Source organism: Anguilla anguilla, chromosome 8 (assembly GCF_013347855.1).
Source record: "Anguilla anguilla isolate fAngAng1 chromosome 8, fAngAng1.pri, whole genome shotgun sequence".
In the NCBI taxonomy this organism is placed as follows: Eukaryota; Metazoa; Chordata; class Actinopteri; order Anguilliformes; family Anguillidae; genus Anguilla; species Anguilla anguilla.
This window is the reverse complement of record NC_049208.1, coordinates 29,033,693-29,052,737: the sequence shown is the minus strand read 5'-3', so window position 1 is coordinate 29,052,737 and position 19,045 is coordinate 29,033,693. Positions and strand designations below refer to the sequence as shown.

Here is a 19,045-nt window from a genome sequence, read left to right as displayed (position 1 = left end):
GGGTTTGGTGTGCTGTGGTGAAGGGGGGGGGGGGGGGGGGGCTGGGGGGGGTGGGGGGAGGTGCTATTGCCTTATTTTTAGCTCCCTTTGTTTGTACTTGTGTCTGAAGTTCTGTGCTCCCCTTAGTAGGGATGGGGGGAGTGGGGTAATGGATGACTGCAGACATGTGGACTCTGATCTCCATGTGTAATCTAAACAAGCCCAACAGGCAGAAGGAACCAGAACACAATGTAATCGAATGTAATGCAGCTATCAAGCTAACCGCAACCCAAAAGCTTAGGGGGAAAAAAGAGGGGAAAAAGCCACAGATGGATTTAAATCTAGGTATTCTCTGTAGCACTGTGACTTTAATTGGGGGGAATCTGTGCCTCTCAATCTTTCTGTCTCTCTCCCTGAGAATTTAGTGAGTCCCCAACCCCGCCCAGCACACACCCAGCTCCAACCAGAAGCACCACTGTCACTGTGTAAGAAATTACAGCCTCCTCCACAGCATAAACTCTCACTCCACCACAGAGCTACAGTAAATTGGAGGGTTCACAAGTGTAAAGAATGTGGCCACCCGCATATATAACCTGAATGTTGAGTGCCTGTCATAACACTTATCACCATGCTCCTTGTACTTATATGCACTGTCCCTGTCCAACAGACCCGCAGACATGTACCACCCCACTGTCAACTGTCAATGCTTACTGTGGAATTGGTTTCACTGCACCATTTCTATTGTGGTACTTTCAATTAGCTGTATGACATCGCTAATACAGTACCCCATTGTATTACTTGAGCTGCTGATGACTTCTAAGAGTATTGTGCACTGCATACAAATGCAAAGATCAGTCTATATGAACACAGCCGCACATGCACACACACACATGCATACATATGCAGGGAAAAACACCTCTACGGATTTTAAAACTGATGATTAATAAATAAAACCTGTGTTTTAACAATCAAACAAATGGTGCAAAAGTATAATCAGTCTCATAATTAATCAGTCTCATAAAATTAATTAAATCGTGATTATGAATTTCAATATTAAATATTAAAACAATGACCAATGATATAACTTGCGTAAGTTCTTTGAGGTGGTAGGCTCAAGTATTTATCCGAATAATTATCAGACCGACAACGATGTTTAATACAATAGAATTTAAACAAACATCTAAACTAAAATCATTAAAGGCTAAATAAAGGAGGATATGCAAGGGGGACCAGACTTTTCATCATGTGTGTCTAGTCATGCGTGTTCACCAGCAAACCTGGTGCAGGAACACAATGGCTCCTTTGTTGGAGCGAAATTATGAATACGTCTTTAGCATGTGCTGCTATAACCTGGCCTGGAAACCAGGAGGATGGCGTGAATAAAAGGCTACTGAAGTTAGACCATATAGAGACCACATATCGAGACTATATATCGAATGAGTATATGTTGAGCGATAACATGCACAGATCTTGGTTAAGAAGGTGGACTGTAAGCTAATGTTAGTATATACGTTAGCTATGTGGGCTAGGCGGCTGTTGCTAATTAACAAGAGACGTTATATAATCTAAACACATTACATACAATAAATAAAACGATTCCATGAAAACAAAGAACAAACAGAGAGAAGTTTCCTAAGCTAGTTGATGCCTGGATGTTTGTCAGTCTTATAGTGGGAGCGCAGATGATTCTGTGTAGATTCTTTCCTTGCGCTGTCAGTAGAAAAGCCGGTCTTCGTACTGGTTCTCTTTCACTGGAAGTGTGATAAACTCTTCTTTAGTCTACCTTTATAGAAACGAAGTTCTGTCCGCTCTTCAGTGTTGTTCAACCTTTTATTGCACGTAACGTGTTTCAACAAACTCCAGCATACAACCTCATGTTTTCAATCTCCCTCGTACTCTAACACTTTTCGGCACCGTCGTAACTGACGTAACTGACGTAACTGTCGTAACAATCTCATTACAGGAAGTTACTTGGCTTGCCCTTGCAGGAAGGTACATGGATTACACACGTTGAACTTGTTGCTATGTTGCAGAATGATAACAGGTGTAAAGTTAGTAAACTTAAGAATTGATCCCTAGATGGATCAGTTTCTTTAGCTTACTTGCAGTATAGCTAATACGTTATAAAGCTTTCTTTAGGACTGTGCCCTTAAAGAGTGCCTTGCGCATATCCCTTCAGTTGAGCAGCAAAGAGCAGAAGGGGTGAGGTGAAACATGAACGTACATTTTACCGGCATTGCACCAAAATGGCGCTCAGTCCTTACACATGCATAGGCTACATACATACATAAATGCATGCAAACATGCAGTACATACACATACTGATGTTTACTGAGGCTATTTATATGCAATGTTCAAGCCTCTGTGGTAAGTGCATAAGAGCACCTGCAAAATGGGTTAATGAAAATGTCAATGAGAAATTACCACCAAACACCATCTTTTCAATGCAGGGTTTTCAGTCGCAAATTGTGGGGTGCACAGGCCACTGGATGGAGTGGTCCATTCACGGTTAGCAGCTCAAGCGAATGTGATGCAGTTTTACCTCCTGTGGAGTCAGCTTTTTCCCAGCCCATGTTTTTTTCAGGGATGTTGCTTACTAAGACTCTATACTCGCAGTCATGTAACATAACTGGTGCTCTAGACTACAGGTACTGCATAAATTGTAAATGAAACAGAATTTCAGGAAAAAAAACTCCTCGTCTGTGTCGTTATTAATTCAGTACCGTATCCTGTCTGCGAAAAGGCCTATTGGCTTTATCCAGCTTTCGAGTAACTTGCTCCAAATCAATAATTTACTCTTCCATATATTACAAGTATGTTCATGTCATCGAATGTATGCTCCATGTGTCTTACCAAGGCATTACTAAATATAATATTATTATTCCCTTCAGAGGACAGGGAGAGAGAGAGAGAGAGAGATAGAGAGAGATGGGAGAGCAATGTGAAGGCAGAAGAGAGGCTGCTGCTTGTCTTTGCATTTTGAGCAGCAGCATGAGAGGTAGCTGCATTGAGTCTGGATTGTTCTCTTTTCTAAGCGGCCAAATGCCATGGGGACTATAGCAACCCAAGCAGGGTCCACAGTAGCCACACTTAACTCTGAAGCTGAAAGCTTTTACTGTCATCAAAGATCAGGGTTCCTGATGGTCTCACATGGGGTGCAGGGGATGTAATTTCCCAGTCACAGAGCAGTAGAGTGGAGAAGTTGTGTGTGAGTTCTTTACCGGTCATCAGGGAGGACACGGCAGCTTTAATGTAGTCTTTGTTCAAGTGTACTGAATTATTAAATTTTGTTCTCAGAAAGATAAATAAACAAATGGGACCTGCGAGAGCACTTCTCCCAGCCTAAAGTAAGGGATTCTCTTGCATTTGAGTTGAGTTGCACTGCCATACAAACACCTGGGAATCAGAGCAATATAAAATAACTCCTGCATCTGACCACCGCATTGCAGAATGTGTCAATGTTAACCATATTTCTCTGTGAGAGACATGAATAAAAATAAATCTCTCCTGCCCCTTACTCACCAATTGTACAGCCTTAGTTGATTCCCCCGTGATTTGCATAATTGTTCAAAGAAGAAATAAGGGGCTTTAGTCTCGAAGCAGATGTTTTCTGCTGAGAAGATTTAGTTCTCTCAATTAGCGAGATGGCAGCGTCCCTCCCGTTCAATTTTTCATGATGTTTATGCCTCCCTTTTTTAACTCGGAAAGATCAAGGCAGGGTTTTCAGAATAAGGATTTGACAGAGTCAACAGAAAGGCAGTCTTTGGAAGCTCTGCAGCTCAGTAATTATTTTTTTACCCTTGTTTCAGACCCTGCAATCTCCCAAATTCTTGGATTTGGATCGAGTTTGTGCGGGTGTTTGAGGGGGCAACGTCAGCCATTGGAAAGGAGAGGAAACCCATGAGCAGACAAAAGACAAAATTAGCATTCATGGAAGACTGCCCACCAATGGGATTGCTTCAGTCTGGCTTTCCATGGCTGGTGTTTTGGACAGTAATTGACATTCTCCAGACAAGATCAGTACCGACCCGGAAGAATTAAATGGGACCATTTAATCCAGTGACACTCCATGCGGCATCTGTAATTCTCTGAGTAATTACCCGCTGGGTGAAAAGAGCCTGACTCCTTATTGAATTCATATCAAATGAAATTTGAATGCTGGCAGAATTGTTCTTGCCACAGTTGTCTTGTGAAACTCTGAGACTCACCCTGCCAAGAGGTGGTTTGTGTGCCTGAAATTCCTAGCCTGTGTTTGATTACTCTGTAACCTGTAGAAAGGTCTGTGAGCTCACTCTCCACCACAGCAGGAACATTCTCTCAATCAGTGCCAAATGTTTTTTTTTTTTTTTTTTTGGGGGGGGGGGGGGGGGGGTTTACACGTGGTTTTCGGTTGTGTTTTTTCTGATTGTTCTTGTGGTTTTTGCTCTTGGAGTTTATTTGTAAAATGTTGAGTAATAAGAAATCGTCTCCTTTAAGTGCTAAAGTAAAAAGGAATCAAAGCGTTCTCTCTCTCTCTCTCTCTCTCTTTATCTCGCTCAGTGCTTTTGGCTGCTCTAAGCTCCAGATGTAAATGATCATGCTCTGATTACAGGCCATGTGATCTGCTGCATTGCAGTCATTGCATAGCTAACATGGATACCACATACTGTGTATCCTTTCCCTCCTACAGGAGAGAACAGGGACATGAAATTACATGCATAAAGCATGAAAAATCATGTGCAGAACTTAAATGATGAGCGGAATTAGCATTTTGTAAGGTTTTAAAAAAATGTTACATGACATTCTACTCAAATAGCCTACTTTTGGACTGCTCTGCAGTTACCCAGCTTAATGTAATTTCTGTCACATCACTCACGTCCTACAAGGGTTGAAATCCATCAATACTCACGATCGCTGTACAGACCAGCCCCATTTAAACCAAGTCATATGTGATTCTGCTGCGAATGCACAATACAACAATTGTGGCTGACTTGGTCCTAGGCTTAGCAGTCATATCATTCTGTGAACATATAGCTGTAAAAATCAGTTGGGTGTGGCTAGGTATAAAACAGTCACCCACATTTGCAAGAGAAGTGAGGCATAACACACAGGTGTCAGAATATTGTCCTGGAGGGCTGCAGAGTCTGTGAAAGAATATACACGCCTTTTTCTCAATGCCTGAAGTGTACTGCTGACTTTGATACGCCTGCTGTAACAGGTGCCTGATCAGAGATGAAACCAAATAATTGATTACTGGGACATTCAACCATGAGCTCTCATATTTACATGGATCCGTGTTGAAGGTTAATTAATCATCAAATAAGCAAGATTCCAAAGTTATATTCTTTCTCATCAACATGCGAGATGGAGGGCTCAGAAGATCCGTGCATGAAATCATTCATTGACATTATTAATTTTTCGTCCTGAAAGAGAGTAAATGCAGAGATTTTCTGTGAGCCAGCACTTACACAGGAATAGATGCCATTTCAATACCAAATTCTCTGAAATGCATGTCATTAGTGAATATGCACCAAGCGTTAAGGCAGTGTCCAAGGTAAAATGCGCTGCTGGAGGCTTGTGTCTGACACCATTGCAGAGTGAATGTAAAATGGCTGTGCTAAAAATACCCTCAAAGCCTCACAGTACAACCCTCTCTTAGATGATTTTATAATATATAAAATCTCAGCAGATGGCACATAATGGACTTGCACTCTCAAAACTCTTTCATACAGTTCTTTTAATTTTACACTGCACAGATTCTATTATGCATGTATCCAGTTGCCTAAGAAATTCAAATAAAATAGAGCTCTATAGGCAGATTTGAAGATATTCTTGTGCAGCCATTTTGGATGCATTTTCTAACAGAAGTCGGAGGGAGAACTAACCTTCCAGGTTCTGCTATGAGCTAAGGCCCTGTTCCCATTGCTCTCTAGTCAATATGTGGATTTTGAACAATAAATGGCAATGCTCGGGGCGTGTGGAAAAAGTGGAGTGGGCTTCAGCTCTTGCTGAACTATGTCAAAGGCTACAAAATTTGTGTGACCTTCAGGACCATATACACTCCTCTCAGCACAATTAATCAGGCTGGTAAGTTTGTGTTATTTTATGATTTTGCACTTGCCTTTTACTTAATTTGATCCCCAAGTACAAAGTTTCAGCCATTTCACCTATATGTTTTACCACTGATGCATTACCTGTCATAGCTGCCACATTGGTTGCTGTTCTATGCAAATGAAGTAAGCTACAGCAATGGCTCTAGGAAGCCTTATGTGACTTATTTTGGTAAGTATAAGTGGGCGGGAGGCGGGCAGAGAACAATGTAATAGACTCAGTGTCTCCCAGTAAAATAACCACTTCAAATGAATGAATGCACTTTGGATTCAAGCCCCCAACCCCCCTCCCCCCACCCTCTTGCTTTTAATAAAACCTAGAATGGCAACAGCTGTAGTTCGTAATGAGCCTGCACCAGTACTGTGCAAGTCAGCCTTCTCACCACTTGGGGGCGACATTCCCACATTCATCTTCTGAGCTGAGATGGCCGTGGGCCACGTCTGTCCACTCGGGCTGTCAGCCTGTGTAAATCCGCTTCAGTAAAAACAAACGCTGGATTGAAATGTCACGAGTGTATCTCAAACTGCCAGCGCATTAACCTCTCACCCACGGCGTCCTGCTCCCTGTGGGCCCAGCTGAACTCCATTGATTAAAAACACTAGCAGGTTGCAGGAGATCTCGCTGCGAAAAACAGGCAGCATAAGCAAACAAGGGCTTTTTAGCCCCTCAAGCGCAGAAGTGCTGGGGAGAAAGAATGACACAGAGATGGAGAGCAGAGAGCGAGGGGAGGGGAGAGGAGGGGAGGGGGAGGGAGAGGTTGGAGGGGAGAATCAGGCAAGCGCACACAAGTCGTGTGGTCTCCATTAGTTTCACTGTTGATTTGCAAGGGAATCCATGAATGGATGTGCTTGGCAGGCTGACGGGTTCAATGCCAGTGCTTGCACATCCGCCGCACTTCATTTCTCCTCTTCGATCGCGGCGTAAGTCGTATTTAAAGTGTAACGGCGTCACAAAGATCTTTATCCCGTCATTCATTTTCAAAGGCCTCAGACTTATGCGTCAGAAGCACCACTGTGACAGCTTGCCATTAGTCTGTGGGCATTCCACTCGCTGAACAGATATTCAGCTCATCGTTCCTGAAATTCTGTCACTTGTGAAGCAAATGCTGTCCAATCAGCTGCCTCATTATGAGCACTGATGAAGCGATCTGGCCGGAGATAGAACATGCACAGTGCAGACAGCACCACAACCTTCCTTTATCAAGCATGCATTCCCAGGCATCAATACAAAGAACATGGGAAGAGGGTAGAGCTTTTAGCCCCTCCCCCCCATGTAATGATCTTGGATTCTCCAGCCTGAGCCTCATTTTGTTCCCGTTTTGGAACATGAAATCTTGATGGATTTCTTCAGTGTGTTTTCTTTTTTTTTTGAAGTTCCACGACTTCCTTTTGGGAAAACCTGTGGTCCCCTTGCCACAGCACCTGAATGGCTGTCAGCGCAATGCATTACAGGGTGGATTGTGGTGCCCAGGGTTGCAATGAATATCAGGCTAACAGATGGTACGATGATTCATTAAAGCACCAGACCTTAACGGTTCCAAGTTCAAATCCCAAGTGGGATGCTGCTGTTGTACCTTTGAGCAAGGTGCTTCAATTAATTCAGTTAATACCCAGCTGTGTAAATAGGTAACAGAATGTCCAGGTTGCAAGAATTAAGCATTAAATATGGAGGTTAAGGGGTATCCTGAGCAATTAGGCAATGTATCTTTATCTATGCCATTGCATCATATTCTTGGAAGCGTAAATACTGTACAGCCGCATTGATTTGAAATCCAGCAAATATACACTGATGGATAGAATGGTTCATTGATATTATGAGCCTCTACATCCTGCTATATATAGCTCAGCTGCTATTTCCTTATGCTGTCCGCACTAACACACACTGCAGTCATCATATAGCCTGTGCTTTATTGCAGCAGTGACTATAGTAACTCACACTGAGGGGTACTCTCTCTGGGGTACTGTCATCCTGTCCTAAAGTAAACCTCTCTGATCCCACCTATTGATCAGTGTACCCAAGCCTGTATCACACGGTCACTTACTGTTAATCTACAGAGACACATACACACATGAACACACGTATGTATTCTGTACACTCGCACACACACTCTCTCTCACACACACGCATGCACACACGCACACAAATGTGCACATACACATAATAATGCACATACTCACACATACCCTTACAATTACATTTTTGCACAAATACCTCATTTTTTGCACATGAAAACCAAAAAATGTTTCCAATTTCCATGTGTGTTTTTTGCATTCTCAAAACATTCTCAAATGTAAAATCTGCTTGTGGAGTGCTGAATCTGCATTTGCCGATGAAGTGACATGTGTCTTTCCTATGCTGGTGTAACTGGGTCACAGAATGCACACATGCAAATTCAAATGTAACACTTCACAAGCCAATCTTACATTTGAGAATGACCTATTGCAAAAAATACACACAAAAATTGGAAACATATTTTTGGTTTTCATATACAAAAATGAGGTATTTGTGCAAAAGGGAAAGTGTGTATTCAGAAATTTGTATGCATTTGTACAAATCAGTTCACATTCATTTAAATGACTGACAATTTACAACACACAAGATGTTTGCAAATAGTGAGACACATTTGTGACTTGTTTCTTCTTTATAGATCATGATACATGTATTTGTCAATAATATTGAGACTAACCGCTCTCCATATGAACAAGGAAAGAAAATTATAATACATTTCATTTTCAATAATATTTTCATTTTCATACTCATTTAATTTTCCACACTCCATTATCAGCTTCCTTCTAAACAAGTTCCAGGTCACCTTTGAAAATTTTTTGTCTCAATTGTTTTTGCCTGGATAAATAAAGGTTGAATAAAAATGAAAACAGATAAAGTTGCAAGCATCTAAAAGACAGCAAATGAAAAATTACACCTATTACTACTGTACACCTATGGATCTACAATCTGCAGATCTCTATTAGCTCTGACCTTGGATAAACTAGAAGTTATAATCCTTCCTTGTGGTGGGTCAGGAGACAGAAGTGTGTAGCAGTGCAGAAAGGTATTAGTGTGTGGCAACAAATCTGGATATAGCCTGGGATGACTGCTTTTGCTGAGTGAAACATGTCAAGTCAAATGGGGTGAACGTAGGGGGGTGTAGTTAGCATAGTGGGTAGGGGTGGTCAGGGCTTCACAGTGTGGAGGCTCGAGCGTATAAGACATCCCCTCTCAGGCTCACACATGGACCTGTAGTGGGATTCCACAGAGCCAATAGGATGGGCCTGTCACATCCAGGGCTGGCATACAGGAGCCCGTCAGAACCTCTGAGGATGCCAGGGGGGCGTAAAGGCCTCCTCGGGGAGGGCCACTCGCTCCTGCGTCGCGTTCCGCCAGAATCAGGTCATGCTCGCCCCACGGTTTAGGTGGCTCCCCTCGACGAGCGCGACAGAACCATAAATCACCAGCCGCGAGGTGTGTTTACTTGGGGGCAATTACTCCACCATATGTAACGGCTCACGCCGTGATGAATTAGTGGCCTTGAATAGGTATTCCTGAATGACACTGTCACACGGCGCGCTGCGGGGACGTGCTGCCGCCCCAGGGTAGGCGAGGCGCGGCTAACCTGACGCGGCAGAGAAAGGCTCTATCCATCTCTGTCATAGGGGCCGGACACTGAGGCGGTCGGGAAAGCGATGGATGTCTGAAAAAACCTTTGAGAACGTCGTATTCGGATGATGGATGCCAGTCAAGCTGCATGAACAAGCTTTGTGGCTTTTTTCCTACGTTGAAAGGTTTTGCAGCCCTGAATATAATATTTAAACACAATCGCAAACTCCCCTTGACCTCCAAACTGCCCTCTATTTCCAGACGCCTCTCGCAAAACACATTCGGCAGGAGGGAAGCTTGCTGAAGTGCAGGCGAGGTCCTCTGATTGGGCCCTCTGTTCTCGGGGCCTGGATCTGCAGAGGGGCGTTCTCCATTCTAGCAGTAACAGCACTGCTCATATCATCTTTACAGACAGTGTATAATTTATAGGACAAGACCCGCCTCGGGCCGCTCCTTCTAAGTGCCGGTGTTCCTGCAGTGGTGTTTAAGCCCCCGTGCCACTTTGAGATGGATCGCTCTCCCCCGATTTCTCCCTGGCGCTATCAGCGCTCGCAGCCCTGATGGTTGTTGTGTACAGCTGGTCTGCGGCATGCTTGGCTGCTCATTAATGTCCGGTTATGGTCATGCGGTCATGAACACAACCCGCCTGCATTTGTAATGGGGAGTTCCTCTCGCTCGCTTGGGGGAAGCGAGAACGAGGGAGAAAGAGAGAGAGAGCAATTGAGAGATAGAGAATGGAAGGATGAGAGAGAGAGAGAGAGAATGAGAGAAAGGGATGATGAGAGAGAGAGAAGGGAAGGATGAGAGAGAGAGGGAGAATGAGAGAAAGAGAGGAGGAGGAGAGAGCGAATGAGAGATAGACAGCCCTGTCTTTTTCTAAAATGAAAATGTTTTTCTTTCCCTTTCTGCAGTGCAGCCGTGCAGAAATACATGCACTCTCCATGTATAAGTGCGGCGGAAAGGGAGAGGCGGCGAGAAACTAGTCATAATAACACCGCCGAAAATAATTGCCCATCGACTTCTCCGCATTCGGGTGGGCGAGCTGAAGAGAGCGATGACAGACTTGGGCGCGCTGGGGATGGAGTGGTGTGTCATGGCGTCACTTTGTGACATTTTAAAACTGTACGTGTGATTGATTATAATGTGCATGGAAGGAAGACCAAGAATCCAGATTTGAATTGAGGGTGATAGTGACTCTATTGTGGGTGCGGGGGTGAGAGAAAAGCATGAGAGGGCTGATTGATTAACTGCAGTTCCTTCTTTTGTTTCTGTGCTTTCTCTGACTGGTGTCCCCGTCTTTGGTTTCTCAAAGGGGAGCCAGAGTTCGTCTAGTCCAGGCACGTCCTCTCCTCCCATTGCCAGCTGGAACCCAGGCCCCCAGTATGAACTCAGATCCTTGCCCAGACGGAGCAGATGCAAGGCTTGATTCAATGTGTGTGCTGAAGCCCTGTGCGTACGTGGACATGTGTAAAATGAGACCGCAGCCTCTGCTGAGGTTATGGAACTCAGCATGACTCCCTTTTTGGACACCGAGTCCAAGGGAGACGTAGTTAATGCAGCTCAGAGAAAAGCAGTTTCAGCGTGATACTTTACCTTTACTCACTCGCGCAGCTGTGAAAAATCCACAGATAAAGCTAGTTTTTTTTTTGCTTCGTGACAAAAAATTGACTGTCACGCTGAGTAATTGGCTTGAATCACTGCAAAGGAAGCATTAGCAGGTAATCCAGGCCCAGTAAATGAAAGGGTGCTTCAAGTGCAAAGTCTTGATTCACCTGAAGCTTATGAAAGATGTGATGGTGTGCTTTTCTGCCAAGGTTCTTGATTCCCAAGCCTGCCTGGCACCGAGGAGGATGTGACGCATGTTCTTTATCCATTCATAGACCTGTACAGAGAGCTGTTTCTTCTCTGAGCTGACCATGGAAAAGGCAGCTCATCATAATGGGTGCTCCATTTCACCATCACTGTTTTATGACGCAAAGGCACAGCACCACCTACAGGGACACAAGAGAGTCTCTGAATGTAACTGTGACCATTTTCACTGGCTCCTCTCTTTGATACCATGATACCACAGACTGAGGCTCAGACTTTTGACACTGACCCTGAATGACCCTCTTATTTCCCACTAGGTGAGTTACATAAAGACAAACAGTGAACTGTGCACGGCAAACTAAACTGTTGTTCTCAGTGGCAGACCAGCATCTGTATTGCTATTGTTTTACACCCCTATTGACTCTTTGGATTGAATTTATGACAAAAAAGAAAATCTTTGCAATCATGTAATGAAAACAGCAAATGAAGTCTTTCAGTGTTCAAGCCTTACCAACGTATCCTCTTATATATCTTCCGATGACATTGCTATTAAAGCATAACTCTCCCTACAGGCTTATAATAAATCCAATACAACAATCAAGGTAGAGAGGAGCTGGTCATTTCCTTCAGATGCCTTTCAGGCTGCATGTGACATCAGCTCTGTGATGTGGGGTTCAGCACAAGGTCACTTGCACCCACAACACCTGGTCATTAGCACCGATTACATTATTGCAGCCACAACAATCGCACTGCTCCTGTAAACATGTCATGGAAGAAAAATACCTGGGGATGGCTTTTCATCAGGCCACGTATCTATACCTGTGGGGTGTGGGATGAAATGCCAAATGGGGCTGCTGGACTTGTTTTATGCTATGTCATTACATTTACTTTGGAGGAAAAAGCTACGGTGATATAAAGTTTGAAAGTATAAATGTAAACTCACTATCTATTTGTAGAAGCTTCCGTGAGCAATTGGCTTCTCACTGAAAAAAAAAAATTTCATCAGTTCAGAAAGGTAGAATCATGTCACAGTAACACGCAGGGAACCAATGAAAAATCATATATATATATATATATATATAAAATGGCTGCAGAAGGCTTTGAAGATAATTTTGAGGGGTTGGATGTATATGAGCCTCAGGCCACCATCAACATTTCTGGTTCTGTGGTTCTGTGACAATTCAATCCATAAGGATCAACAGAGAAAGCCTAAACTCTAACAAAATATTTCTGACTAATATGTATAATTAGATATTTTTTACACAGGATGTATTCTGAAATTGATTCAAATTATTTCAGAAATATATTCAGCAGAGCCTCTATTTTTAAATATGTGTTCTATTGCAACTTAATTGCAAATTACAATTTGAGTGTGCCATCCCATGATGGCTCCTTGAGAAACAAATTAAAACATTTTCACATATTTCTAAGCAAATCAAAATTATAGAGTAGACTGCTGTCTATTAACCACATTTCCTTCCTGTAGTACAAAGGTGTATTTGTACAAAGGAGCAGGTGGTATTTTTACTGTTATCATTTTATGTCTAGGGCCACAAGTTTGTCTCCGCCATGTGACCTACAGGGATTTATTATTATTATTATTATAATTTTTTTATATTTCTATGATTATCCTCTGAGGGTTCCCGTAGGCACTCAATTGGCACAGTCAAGTGACTAATGCTTCCTATTGAGACATTTATGAAAACATTTAGTTGATCTAATATGGGGAGAGTCAGGAAAGAAAGTGAACATGGATGAAAGTTTAAATGCTGTGAAAAGCATATTTTTGAGCCAGTGGCCCTCACTCCTGGTCCTAGAGTGCCGCAGAGTCTGCTGGCTTTCGTTGTTACTCACCACTTGAGAAGCACAGCCTCTAATTAATTAAAGCAGGTGTTCACGCAGTTAACTCGGGTCACCTGGTTTATTGTGTCTGAATCGCTCGCTGATCTTAAGGAAAAAACAACACTCAGCAGACTTTGTGACTCTCCAGGACCAGGATTAAGTATCACCGCAGTAAAAAGAAAAATGCATCCATATAAAGCAGTGGTGTCCAATCTTATCTGAAAAGAACTGGTGCGTGTAAGGTTTTTGTTTTAGCCCAGCACTTAGACATATGATTCTGCTCAAGGCCTTGATTGAAGACCATGATTAATTATTTGAATCTTGAATTTTTTAATGTAACTTTTTTTGTGCCAGTTAAATGTTATTTTGCTACTCTCATTTTTAATTTGGGCATTTTTGACTGCTTCTAACAAAACCAAACAATTTTTCAGTCATTTGACCTTCCGCAGGACTTTAAGATTAGCATATAAGGTTAGCATTTATTATTTAAAGAATACAAAAACCACGATCGTGTGACTCATTGGCTAATCTGAACATGAATCAATGAATATGTATCACGTGTCCTTGCAATATCCTTATTAAATTATATTATATAGATTAAGGTCAGGGTAACAACAGGGAGACCTGTGTGAATAAAAAAAGCCTTTGAAACACATATGCATCATCACAGCTGTCTGTCTCTCCCACACACTTTGGCTCTAATTGCATCTACGCTGAGCTGTTAGCCCATATCAGGCCAAATCCAGTAATTAAGAGAGCCAAGAGAGGTGTCATGTCTTTTGGGTAATAGCAGTGAAGGATGTGCTCCCTGCTTGTCTCGGGACTGCATTTGCATTGGCCCTGGGCCCTTGGACCCCTGAGGTGATGAGTTAGAGGTAATTATGAACTCTGTGGGGTCCTGTCCTGTTTCCTTGGAAACTTGAGGGATCAAGGCAGTATCCTGCTGCCGGCATTCCTCTGTGTTCCTGGACCCTTGATCTGTCCTTTTGTTTTATGTGGCTGAAAATATGACTTTGTTTTCGCTCTTTATGAAAAAAATGAAATAGAACAATCATTTTTCTTAAGGAGAAACAAATCCATTCAAAGTGCAACAGATGTTGAAAATGGTGAAACATTACTTTTTTGGTGAGTTTCTTCAGAATTTTTGAAAACATAGGGTGCTCTGTTTTGCCTGTGTACATTTATACAGAGAGAGTAACCTGAAAAAACATTGCTTGCCAAATTTTTCTGTCCTTCTTGCATGCCATTATTTAATAGACTGCATCTGTTTGTTTGAGATCCACATTGAATACAAGCGATGGAAAATATTAAAGTCTGAATTATGACTAAGCTCGGGATTTGAACCTGTGTCCTTTTGGGAATTAATCCACGCAATTGATAATCACAGTTGCCGTCACAAAACAGAAGGACACATATAAACATATTCTAAATGTGTGGGAAAAAACGCTTAGTCGCTCAGCTTGAAAAGCCAATGCACAAGAGTTATCAGAAATACTCATTAACAGAGAACAGCGCTGTCAAAAGAAAACAGGAGGGGTGAACATGGAAAGCATTTTTGATGAGAGAAAGATCGATTGAGAGAGAGAGAGAGAGAGAACAGGAGAGATGCAAAGAGAGTGGAATATCAGTGTCATAGGGAAGTGGAGCTGGTCTTTGGCTTGCCTCCAAGTCTGCACTGTCTTACATTATTCACCACCTCAGCCCCAACCCTGCTGCAGCCCAGCTCCCCCCATCTTTCCTGGCCCAGAGGCCATACGTCATTCAAACCGGGGCTTGTTTTAATTAATGTGAGCTGGAGACTCACAAATGTCTGAAGCACTATCTTCTCCTTTTCCAAGTTTTTTTTCCAGGCACTGCTTCTTAAGAGCTGTTTCTTTGTCAGCTGTTTTCCACTGTGTGAGAAAGTATGCATCTGTGTTGGTGAAGGTGCATGTGTGTATGCAGTATGCATACATGTGAGTGCGTTCTTCAGCTTGTGCACAGATGCATATGTGCATGTAGACTTGTGCGTATATGTATGTGTGTGTGCTTGTGTGTGTTTTGGGGGGTGGGGGGTGGCAGTGGTAGCAATCAGGAGCAAGTTCCTGTAAAACCAATGACAGGGACAGAGAAGTGCTTCATGAAGTTCTAAACCATTTGAGCTGATTGCTTCCAATCAAAGAGCTTCTCTGCAGAACCCTTTGATTGGAAAAAAAATTGGTCAATCATTAGTAGGAGGCAATTCAGTGAAGTGGTTCCATGTTTCATTAAGTCCTGTTCTCTGCCAATCCCTTGTGAACCATAGTATGGCCTTTCAAAAAGCACTGCATTTCCATTTTTATCTGCACATCAGATAAAAGAGAGATGAGTCAGTGTCCATAGGGGGTTGGTTGCCCAGGTGGTTAGATGGGAGTTTAGGATGGGTGGGCAGAGTTCTATGAAGAACGCCTCACGGTTAGAGGTGCCCTTTAAGGCTTGTGAGATTACTGGACCGCATAAAAGAGATTTTGCCTTTTCACAGAATATCACAATTTAGTTACGTTCAAATCACTTTATTGGCACAAAGCACATCTCTGTCTGTATTGCCAAAGCTGAAAAAGTTCAATAGTCAACAGCTGAAAATATATTTACATTGATCAAGCATGATAGGAATTTTTGTAATCTGTCACCGTCTACCTCTCATGCCTGCAAAACACAGTGTTGCTAAATCAACAATGAGAGGTGAGAAACAAAGTTTGACAACAGTTTAAAAGGCAACATTGCTGTCTCTTTTAACACAATTAAAGGAAATTCCAATGATATTAATAACTATAATATCAATAACATGCTCATTTATGTTTAGAATACAATTTGGGTACTGTTTACACACATACACACACACACACGCGCAGACACACACACACACACACTTGTGACTGTCAAGTGTCTCACAAACGTAAGAGGTTGGAAATTGTGTGTCCACCCAAGAAAAGCTAATTTTTTTTGTCTTCGTGACTGATTTGTGTCTTGAAATGAAAGCTCTGAAGAGATCTGGGGGTAGAGGGTGCATGTTACCTAGAAGTATAAGACAATTTGCTCTTTCATGTGTAAAACAAGTTGCCAATTTTGTTAGAGAGGCTCGAGGGGAGCTAAAGTGCACAGTCTTGCAAGAGCCTGAAACATCTGGATGAATCACTTTGAATTGAGTTTTAATTGCTTTGTCAAAGCGTAATGAATGTACAAGACGCATTCAATCAATGATGTTTTCCTCTCTTTTTGGCATGTTTCTCTCTTCTCCCTTCTGTTGCTGTTTCCCTCAAGTCCTGTCAGAGGATTTGAGGCTGAAAAAAGTGGCCTAAGAAGACCAGTGCTCCCAAAGCACTCCATTGCCTTGTTGTGTTGTGACAGCCATTTATGCATTGCAATGCCAGTGCTGGATCCAAGTTTCTCCTGTATTTGGCAGCTGTGAAAAACGTTTCATGGCTCAAGAATTTGAGGAAGGAATCTGAATTCATCCCTTATTTGGCAGCATTTAGAGCATCACAGCAGAAAATGCCCATCTGCTTCAGCTTGTACCATCTACACAGCCCCTTCCTACAGTATGCCAGCCTGTTTCAGTGGCAATGCTTGGTCAATGAGTCTGCATTTCATTAAGATCTGTATATGTCAGTAGTACTTTGCTCAAATCCAAATTATTGTGCCCGCATATGATCTCTGCTGAAAATTAGATTAACACCTGAGCATATTGGTTTGTTTTACTTTGTCATAATGGAAAAGTTTAGAATTTTTTTTTTTGCTTGCAGGGGCTAATTACTTGCATTAGCATTTAAAGCATTTGGTTTTCAGTCAATTTACAATACTGATATTTTCGATATGGTTGTGGGGGTTGGAAGGTCTCTCTCTGGGTGTACCTCTTGGCTTTTAATTGCCTTGGGCAGGTAAGAGAGTGGAACAGTCCAGTTCTTACTGGTATTGATTTGCTTCTCTTTTGCTCATTTCCTGCAGTCCCGCACTGCTCTTTCTGTGTTGCAGGATTCTAGAAAAGAACTGCAGAAATGTACAGAAGGTGCCATTGTGTACATAAAACCACAATAGCAGTAACAACTATATGAACAACAACTCAGGCAACCCCAGTCTTCAGTCAAGTTCAATACATTAGAGAAGTGAGATGCAGGATTCTCTCTCTCTCTTTCTTATCATAAACCCCTTGGTCTTGTTTTCCTGTTCTTCAGCATTCCCATCATATTCTTTCTCTCAGTCTCAGTCTCACCCCCCCCCCCCCGCCCCCCCAACCCTGACCCAGGGTGCAGAGTCATAAACTGATTAAAGGTTTCCCTTTTTCCACAGTGGCCTCTCTGGCACCCGCATGATGAACGACCCCCGTCAGGAATCAAATCAATGGGATGCTCATTGTTTTAATTTAGCTGGGAGGCACTGACACTGATGTCCGGAGCCACAGAAGAAGGATCACTTTGGCCTTTCGCTATTTGTTTTTACTTTCCATCTCCGTTTCTGATATTGATAAACTCTCCAAGAGAATGCTTCACACATATGATGAGATAATGTATACTGTGCAGAGTGCTAGGCCAGGTTCATATTTGGGGAAGGTCTAATCCATTAGCTCCTGTGTATGAAGTAGGTCTGATGCTAGTGTTGAATGATAATGCAGGAGCATTGAGGGGTTCTGAGATATAGAAGAGGGGATTTCAACCTTTCATTTTAGCATAATTTATCATTTTATGTGAGTGCTACTATTCTGCTCTCTACATTCATCAGTAGCTATTATGTTAATGTTAATCATAAATACTGTTATTCTTCAATGCGTCTAGAACCAACCTTGTTTCTGATGGGCAAATCATGGGTGGAATAAAATTCAGGGAAGGCTCCAAAGAACAAAAAGAAGGAGAAAAGCAAAATGCAATATATCAATATCACCCAATCACCATAAAACCAATGTTAAAGAATGATCACTACTGCCAGTTCCATTTACAGCACATAGCCTGAAAGTAAATTTCTGAAGAACTTACTCAAAGTTCACATAGTGGTTACAAATGTGCAGTGCAGTGTCTTGGAGAACAGTATCGGGGCTGTTGTCAAATTTTCTCCGACTAATCAGAGCAGGGTATCTCACTTATGTACACCGCACTCTGATGGCAGATCACACTGAATTCTCGTTATATGGTTTCCAGACTCTTGGAACACTTGTGCGTTTCCATTAGCTGGAGATGGTTGGAGAGAAAAGTGTCTTGAGAGAACTAACAGCCCAAGAACATGAAGCTGAGAGGTTAAGACAGAAAAGGTTGCAGGGTGACATCCTCCCTCACGTATGCACAAGCACGCACACACATCTTTTGTTGCTTTTTGCAGGGAATTGGAGTGCCTGCTAACTGATCACTGATGCTTCAAGCTGCCAGAAATGATCTTGCTTGTGTACAGCCAATGATGACATTTCTGTACAACAGAGAGAGAGGGAGAGAGAGAGAGAGAGAGAGCATCTTACTCCTCTAATTTATTGCTCCCCTCATCATAGAACTTGACTGAAGGCAGAGGTTGCATGCTTGCCCATGAACATTATGGCAACCTCCTGCCATTACTGAAGTACAAATGAAAAATTGTTGGCTGGTGTTTTCTAGATTGTGATTGTATTTCACTAACTAGAAAGTCAGTGGGATCCTACTCCAAGCAAGGGCTTATCAAGCAAGGGCAATACTCTTCTGGAATTTCCTTTGATTGTGACATAGAAACTCTGTGGTTACTCCTACACTCTGAT

General features: G+C 42.5%; 1 long non-coding RNA gene across 1 annotated transcript; it reads left to right on the top strand.

The window, feature by feature from the left end:
• Positions 1-60: 60 nt before the first annotated feature.
• On the top strand, positions 61-4,339 carry LOC118234622. The gene is made up of 3 exons (XR_004766693.1): positions 61-464; positions 2,871-2,977; positions 3,789-4,339. It is a non-coding gene; the product is annotated as an uncharacterized LOC118234622 (long non-coding RNA).
• The last annotated feature ends 14,706 nt before the right edge of the window (positions 4,340-19,045 follow it).